A 9,672-nucleotide genomic window follows, 5' to 3' on the forward strand; every position below is an offset into this window, starting at 1 on the left:
AACCCGATCATGGGGAATAGGCGATCTTCTTCTGTTACCAATATTGGAGTTTATAGTCTAATTCTTAGTAATGATGTTAGTTTAGATTTAATAAATTGTTTCTACTCATCAGAAATGACAAGAAACATTATCACTTTTCATGCATTGTTTAGACAAGGGTTTAGATATTCATTTAATGATTTGAATGGTTCTATTATAAAAAGGTGTTTTTTTGAAGCTTTACCTTGTGATGGTGTGTATGGAACTATGACATGTATTGATAATCTAGGAAATAATGTATTTCAAATTGATTCGTCTAATGGTATAGACAAAGCATGCTTGTGGCATTGTCGTCTTAGACACATTAACAAGAAACGCATCGCTCAACTCCAAAAGGATGGAGTGTTGGAATCATTTAACCTAAGGTCGGATGATGCATGCGAATCTTGTATTTTGGGTAAGATGACAAAATCACCTTTCACTGGATCTTGTGAAAGAGGTGAAGGTTTGTTGGACCTCATACACACAGATGTGTGTGGGCCCTTCGGATCTACCACGAGGGATGCAAATCGATTTTATGTAACATTTACAGATGATTATAGTAGATATGTTTATATTTACTTAATCAAACATAAATTTGAAACCTTTGAATAGTTCAAAGAATTTAAACACGAAGTCGAGAATCAATTGGGTAGGAAGATAAAGATGCTCTGATCAGATAGAGGCAGAGAGTATCTTAGTATCGAGTTCCACGACTACCTCAAGGAATATGGAATAGTTTCACAGTTGACCCCTCCTAGGATACCACATCTTAATGGGGTGGCTACGGGGCACAATCGAGCCTTGTTGGATATGGTTCGTTCCGTGATGAGTTGAGCTTCTCTTCCAATTTCATTCCAGGGGTATGCCTTAGAGACTGCCACCCATATTCTTAAACTTGTCCCAAATAAGAAGGTTTCCAAAACACCTCATGAGATGTGGAAAGGGAAAGTTCCCTCATTAGCACATATCAAGGTTTGGGATTGTGAAGTTTACGTTAGATGAGAGACTCATGACAAGATTGAACCTCGAAGTGAGAGATGTATTTTCATCGGCTACCCACAGAAGTCCTTTCGATATTTGTTCCATAGACCTAGTGAGAACGTGGTCTTTGTAACACGAAGAGGAGTCTTTCGTGAGAGAGAGCTCATTTTCATAGAGGACAGTGGGATTACCATTGACCATGAATAGATTTAAGATTCAAATGATGAAGGAACCTCTGAAGACGCTAGGGTTTAACCAGAGGAAGAGATTCCAATTGAACCAATTGAAAATTCATTACCTATACGTCGCTCTAGTAGAGTTAGCATGCCACTTGAGTTCTATGGTTTCCATATAACTACAGATGGTGATATGTTTATCAGTGATAGTACACTAGTAAATTTGGATGAACCGGCTAACTACAAGGAAGCAATGGTAGGCCATGAAGCAGAAAAATGGAAAGAGGCAATAGATAGCGAGATCAAGTCCATATATGACAATCAAGTTTGGAATTTGGTTGATCAACAACCTGGTCGGAAGACAGTTTGTTGCAAATGGATCTTCAAGAAGAAGACCGACATGGATGGTAATGTGCACACATTCAAAGCATGACTGGTTGCAAAGGGCTTTACTTAAACCCTTGGTGTTGACTTTGATGAGACCTTCTCACCATTGGCTAAGATAAAATCTATTAGGATAATGCTAGCGATAGCTACCTTTCATGACTATGAAATTTGGTAGATGGATGTCAAAATCGCTTTCGTTATTGGGAAGTTGCTGAGGATGTTTACATGAGTCAGCCAGAGGGTTTTGTTGATGCAAAGTTTCCTAATAGAGTGTGTAAGCTTGATAAATCAATCTATGGATTGAAACAAGCATCTCACAGATGGACCATTTGCTTCGACAAGAAAGTTAATGAGTTTGGTTTCTCTAGAAGTAAAGATGAGTCTTGTGTATATGTCAAAGCTAGTGGGAGTATAGTAACCTTCCTAGTATTGTATGTTGATGACATACTTCTTATAGGAAACGACATTCCAACTTTTCAAGAGGTTAATTCTTGGCTTGGAAAGTGTTTCGCTGTGAAGGACCTAGGTGAGGCTGCCTATATTCTGGGGATAATAATTCTAAGGGATAAGAGTAAAAGACTAACTGGACTTAGTCAAAGTACATATTTGGAAAAGGTGCTAAAACGTTTTAGTATGGAAATTCCAAGAAAGGAGAATTGTCCATCCAGAGTAATACTAAACTGAGTAAGACTCAGAGTCCGAGTACCGATGTAGAGATAGGAAAAATGAGTAGGATTCTATATGCTTCCGCCATTAGATCAATCATGTATGCTATGATATGTACTCGCCTTGACATGTCCTTTGCTTTGAGCATGGTCAGTCGTTATTAGCGAAACCTAGGTAAAGCTCATTGGATAGCAGTTAAGAATATTCTCAAGTATCTGCGAAAGACTAAGGACTGGGTCCTAGTTCTTGGTGGCAGTGATACATTGAGAGCAACTGTGGTATAGTGACACCAATTTTCAAATGAATAAAGACAACTTCCGTTCTCAGTCTGGCTGGGTGTTTACTTTAAATGGAGGAGCAGTTACTTGGAAAAGTTCCAAGCAAGAGACAGTGGCTGATTCTACCTATGAATTAGAGTACATAGCGGCAAGTGAAGCATCGAAGGAAGCAATTTGGTTGAAGAACTTCATCAGAGATCTTGGATTTGTTCCAACCATTAAGGAGTCAATGGAACTTTTTTGTGATAATGAAGGGGTGGTTGCCTTGACAAAGGAACCAAGAAATCATGGAAGATCAAGACATATCGACAGAAAGTACCATTTAATTAGAAATAAAGTATAAGAGGGTCACCTCATTGTGAAGAGAATATCATCTGAAGAGAATCCTATAGATCCACTTACAAAGGGTATGTATAGGGCTAAACACATTCAGCATGCCAGAAGCATTACGCTGAGAGATGATATTAGTTTTAGTAGTTCGATAGTTAGTTTGAAACTTGTAACAAAGTAAATGTAATTGACTTTTGGTGATTAAATAATAGAGAAATATTTATGAGTTTGTTTACTACCTTTTGTCAATTGTTTATTCTTGTATTTCATTTTTTCATGTTTTACTTCCAAAATAATATGATTATTCATATTCCACATAAATAATAGAGAATTATTTATAAGTTTGTTTACTACCTTTTGTCAATTGTTTATTCTTGTATTTCATTTTTTCATGTTTTACTTCCTGAATAATATGATTATTCAAATTCCACAGTTGATCATACTTTTGGAAGTAAGTAGTGAATTAAGACTGTCATGAATGGAATTGTAGATTGTCTAAAGAGTTTTAGACATAGCAATGGTATTGCTGCAATGTTCATGAGTACTTAGAAATGGAGATTTAAGTATTGGATTAACCCACGCTCAAAGAATTATTTCATGGAATTAATCACGAGTAATTCTGAGACGATAATATCTTATAAATTTGAAACATAGATATATGACTTGTAGTTTACAAGTCGGTTGTGCATTGATAATACGTAAACACATCAGTAAATTGATGTCATAAAATGTATTGTCATGAATGATTGGTGAGTAAATAGTTCAAGCATATAAGTCAAAGTTTATTCGTTCCTTTTGCCCTAATGGGAAGAAGTGATATCTTTAGGCCCCTCGGTGATTTGGTGTTGACTTATAGTGTCGGGCCTGGCCAGGACTAAATTGATGTGTTCAATTAGAAGTTCTATGTCATTACAAATCAGAAATCAGGAAACAAAGTCTTGGACAATGAGATTTATTCTATTCCATGTCTCATGTTCGAATGATATCTTGCAGAACGGAGGATTAGATGATCACTTATCTTAGGACACGTAACTGATTGGGTCAGAGTTCGACAACGGCTTTTGGAAGATACAATTTGCTGATCGATTCAGAAGTTATACTAGCAATTATAGTTATAGACTTATCCAAGTGGGAGACTGTTGGATTAGGTGTCTAAGCCCAAAACTATAATTGGTATATACTTGAATTGATAGTAGCACAGTCCTTTTGGGTTGCCATCAAAACTAGCAAGTGGATAGGATGATTTTTGGAGAGAGATTAATTTGTTATGTAATTATAAATTAACTAAATGGTTTATTAATGTGTTATGAAAGTAATATATTAATTAGAAATTATATTATTTAATTAATAATTGATCAGAAATTAATTGAAATTAATTTTGGGATTAATTTGATTAATTAAAAGTACAAAAACTGTTTGTTTATTTATTGATAGTTGAGAAAGGAAGGCTCTAGAACCTCATGGAATTAGGTGGACAAAAATATGTAGGGCAAGCCTAAGAGTTTTCATCCAAGGCCCTTTGGATGAGGGGATTGAGCTGCTTAGCCACCAAGCAAAGGAATCTAGGGCTTATTCCTTAAAACCTAGCTTTGGCACCAAGTTTCCTCAACTATATAAGGAGCCTTCTAGCCCCTTGATTTTGTCATTCATTCTCTTCCTAAGGCTTGGATGAAATCTTACCTCCCCTCTCCTCTCTCTCTCTCCCTCTCTCACTTTCTCTCTCTCTCTCTCTCTCTCTCTCTCTTATATTATCCTCTTGTTGCTTAGGTGTGATTCCATTAGAGGCACGAAACTTGTGGTGATTTCTTTCAAGAGATCAACAAAGGAGAATTCTAGTTGTTTGATATAACAACTAAAAAGTATGTAACCCTAAAACCCTTTTATCATAATTTTGAAAATAGCCTAGGGTTTGCAGGTTTCTTTTAGATGTTCTTAGTTATAGGTTCAATAGAGAAAACATAGATCCTATTTAGGTTGCATGCAAACTTAAGGGTTTTAATTTTGTTCGTTTACCTAAATCCCGACAATTTGAACCTGTAAAATAGTAGTAATCAATTTAAGAACATATTTTGATATAAAGTTATAGATTTTATATTTTTTTAAAAATTCTATAATTTTTAAAATAATAATGAACAATAGATTTAAAATAAATAAATAAAACATATTACATATGTAAAATAAAGCAAGCTCGTTCCATATGGTCATGGAGCCGGATGGAAGATCATATAACCACTATTTTGCTAAATCTTCCAGTGAAAAGGGGAATGTCCTCGGTTTTATTTTATCATCCGTGATAGCGTGTGGCTTCATTATAGAACAAACCACATAAAATTCCTTGAGGAATTTATGTGGATCTTCTTTTTCTATGCCTCTGAATATGGGAAAGAGATGTATCGGCTCAGATTTTAGCTTAAAGTTTTAGGCTTCTGGAAAGGTAATGCATATAGGTTGTTGAGTAACCTCTTGTGTGGCCTACTGTCTGAGTGTTTTCACTTCGCCCTTGTCGTCACTCGTGGCATATTTTGGGGAGTTGGGTTCTGAAGGTTCTGGTGTTTCTAATTTTTTTCAGAGAGTGTTGGCGAGTATGTTTTAAATGGGCTTTGGGAGGGTGAGGATGGAGGTGCATTTGGGAATAATGAAAAAGAGGGTTCAGGTTCATTCCATTAGGGACTGCCTTATGATGTGGTGATTTCTGGCGGTAAGGAGGATCATGGATTTGAGAAACCCGCTTGTTGCTTTTGAAGTTTTGTTTGTATCTTTAGCTTCCTCTCGGTTTCTCAATTTCTAGATCAAAGACTAGATTACTTGTATGAAAAGAACTTGGCATAAAACAGTTACTAGAACCGTGTCCCCGACAATGACGCCAATTGTTAAAACGTTGTTGTAAGCGTCTTAAGCAAATAAAATTTCACTGTTCAAATGCACTGACGCTGTGTTCTTGAGTTTTTTTAGAAGAGAAAGGTGAGGAAAGGAGAGGATTGAGAGGGATAGAGGTGTTCTTAAGTTTTTTTTTTTAAGAAAGGAAATGAAAGGGGAGGAGAGGATTGTGAGGGGGGAGGAATAAGAAGAAATGCATGCTCTCTTTCCGCTCATATTTGGGCGGATTGGAGAGGAAAAGACATAAAGACCATTTTTACCCTTCTTAATTTTTTGTTACACGTTTAAGCCATTTTTAATCAGGGATATAAATGTCAATTGACAATAGTATCCATTTCTTTCCTTTGCAACTGGAGAACACAACCACTAAAGTTTTCTTCTCCTTTCATCTTCTTCCCTTTATTCCCCCTCCCCTCCCTTTCCTCCCTCTCTTTAAAAGTTAAACTCAAGAACACAGCGTGAAGGATAGCACAGGGAAGCAGGGTCGAATTCTCAGGAACACAACCTAAAAGTCAGGGGCATACTAGTCCAAAAACAAAAAATATATATAAAAAAGGGAATTTTGTTGTAAATTATTAATTAAAATAACAGTGAAAATAAAATAAGGTAAATTCAATAATAAAAAACGAGTTTAGTTTATCTACGACTTTCCTAATTATGCAATTAACATTGACCTGATTATTCAAAATATGTTCAATCTAAGCTGGTACTAACAACTACTAACAAGCTCTAGTAAGTTTTCTTTTACTTGGTTAATTAACCAAAACAAGCTCTTCGGTTAATCCTATCTTTTTACTAATTCAATTAAACAAGCTCTTAATTAAAATTAGAAAAGCAACTTTAAGATTTGTGTAAATTTCTCAGCAATATTCAATACTTCTCACAAGCTCGTAAGCGTAAAAATATGAAATTTCAGTTTATATCATAATCAGATCCCAACACAAAACCCATCTTATACTTGTTACTTATTACCAGTTGATTAGAACAATTAGGGATTCCATTAATTGATTAACTAGAATGATTTAATCCTAAGTTAGCTGATTAGGCTAAAAAGAATCAAAATCAAAAATTCAATATGCACAAAGCTGAAAATCTAGATAGAATCATAAATCAAAAAATAGGTCTAATGATTGATTAAATGAAAAGTACTAATCTATGCAGAACTGAAATATAGGTTTTAGCCAGACATGGCTAAAAAAGAATCTAGAATAGTAAAAAGAGACATTAAACTACTAAATCTTACTAATCTAACTGATTGAAATGATCCATTGCCTTCATATCTTCGGAAAGTGATGAAAAAGTGCAGAAAATCGCCTTCAAAAGTTGTTTTCATCGTCTGGGAACGTCTAGGGTTCAAACTGACCAGAGAGGAAGTATTTATACGCAAGCCAAAAACGTCCGAAGTTGAAATCATGAAAACACGATCGTAGTAATGGCAAAATATGATCGTGTTTTGCCTATTATGCTCTGAAACCCCATTTAATAAAGTACATTGTTATTTCTAATACTTTCCTCAAAAGCATGATCGTATTTATGGGAAAAACATGATCGTGTTAATGCTTTGAGGTCTTGAAACTTGATTTGTGGCTTCGAAAAGTTGCGAAGATGAAACCCGATCAAAAGCACGATCATATGGTGAAAAACACGATCATGTTTTCTAAAAAACGCATGCTTCGGACGTTAACTCTTCAATTTCAGCAAATCTGACCCATCTTCCAGCTCCCTCAAGTGTTTTAGCTCCATAAAGCTCCAAATGTGCATTAAAAGTTGCTCTCAAAGTAACGCTCCACTTGAAATATCTAAAAATGACATAAAAACATGAGCAGTACAGGAGTTCTGACGAAATGCATGAGCTTAACATTATTTAGATTAATGTACATGAAAACTCATAAAATGCGATGCTAAATGTTAATAAAAACTAACCTAAAAGATGCATAAAATGGAATCTATTAGAAACATTTCCATTTGAAGCCTTCTAGGGACTCTACCTTCTAGTCTATCCCTGGCAGGGGGGTATTAGTCTTTTGGGCATGCCTTATTGAGGTCGGTATAGTCGATGCACATTCGCCAAGAGCCATCGTGTGTCTTTACCATGACGATGTTGGTTATCCAAGAGGGAAACATTGCTTCGCGAAGGATATTGTCTTTAGTGAGCTATGCTACTTCATGGTTGATTTCTTTGTTACACTCACCCGCTTATCCCCTCCTTCTTTGTTTGATCGTTGTGCTTCTTGGTGCGATTTTGAGGTTGTGTTCAACGATGTTTATGTCGATACCTACCATATCAGAAGGTTCCCAGGCGAAGACGTGTCTATACTTTCTTAACAGTGATATGATTTTAATCCTTGTTTCTTCTTATAGTGTTTTGCCGATGCGAATTGTCTATTCTAGAAACTTCTCATGAATCACTTCCTTTTATTTTGGTTCCACTTCTCTTGAGTTCTTTTCCCCCTGGCAATTTCCTTCGGCCTGAGGATTTGGTTGCACTCCAGTCTTTTTCGCACTTCTACAATGACCATGGCTATTCCCTCACTTGTTTGGAATTTCATTAGACCATGAATTGTTGATAAAGTTGCTCCATATTGCAATATTGTTGTTTGTCCTAGTATAATGTTGTGATCTGATGGTGCTCAAACCACCATGAACTCCAGGGTGAGTGTTTTTCTTCTGTCGTGTCGGATATCTTTTATGGTAAGCGAGAGGTGAAGGGTGCCAAGTGTTCGAAAGTTGTGGCCTACGAAACCTGTTAACCTCCCTAGAGCGGCGTTGAGTCCTTCTTTCCAACTGGTTAGGATTTGTTAGAAACAATGTTTGAACATGATTTCCACCGTGCTACCATTGTCGATGTATACCCTGTGCATTGTTGTTCTACCAGTGCTGGCTTAAATTATCAGTGGGTTGTCTCCCTCCCACCCTAGTGGTATAGGGTCCTCTTGTGAAAATAATAATTCAGTTTTTCTCACCCTTTGTGCATGTTCTTATTATGTATTCATGCTTCTTTGATGGTGATGTGGTGCTCGGATGGCTAGGATCTCCGGAGCTTTCCCTTTATCGTTTTGCTCTTCCGTTTTTACTATTTGTAGTGGTGGGGCATCAACGTTGGGTCTGATGTTGCCGCTGATTTCTGAAAGTTTCCCTTTTGTGATTCTCTCTTCTATTTCTTTGTTCAGGACCATGCATTCTTTGGTGATGTGCCCTTCTTTTCTGTGGTATTCGTAATACTTGTTTTTGTTTATGAATTTTTTCTATGCTCGGTCGTTGGGTTTGTTGATTGACCGTTAATTCCAGAACGTTGGGTTTTTTATATCACCTATCATCGCGTACATATGGTTGGAAGTGTCAAATCAGTTTTTACGGATTGGTGTTGTTGTGTCTGTTGGGCCTTTGGGAGAAGTGGCCTGTTTCTCCTTGGCCATGGGTTGCTCTTGCAGCATGTAGGTAGGCTTCTTTAGCTGTCATGCCTTCCTCCTGCCTCAGGTATCGTTCTACCCTTTTGCCTGGTGGTGGGTTTCTTTCCCAAGAACTTCCAGGATAGTAGTCTTGGTGGCAAGCCATATGTGAAGGATCTTGCTACCAGCTTATCATCTTGGCCAGGTATGTTTAGCATTGCTTCATTGAACCTTTTGAAATAATATCTAATGCTTTCTCCCTCCATTTGTTTGCATCCTAAAATCTCTTGCACGTCTCATCGGTACTTCCGGATTTGCATTAAGCTGGTAAGAAAAAACTCTTTTAGTTGGGAAAAGTTGTGGATGTTGTTTGGTGTGAGACTTTTGAACAATGATCCTGCGTTACCGACAAACGTGGTGGGGAAATGTGTACACCAGAAACGTTCATCAAGTTTAAGTGATTTCATGTGCCACTCGTAGTATCAATATGGCTATCAGGGCATGCGGTACCATGATATACCTTCAAGTAGGCTAAACGTGTTGTGCTTGGAATATCATAGTTCAACA

This window comes from Lactuca virosa, chromosome 5, assembly GCF_052849685.1.
Source record: "Lactuca virosa cultivar CGN04683 chromosome 5, Lactuca_virosa_CGN04683_v6, whole genome shotgun sequence".
In the NCBI taxonomy this organism is placed as follows: Eukaryota; Viridiplantae; Streptophyta; class Magnoliopsida; order Asterales; family Asteraceae; genus Lactuca; species Lactuca virosa.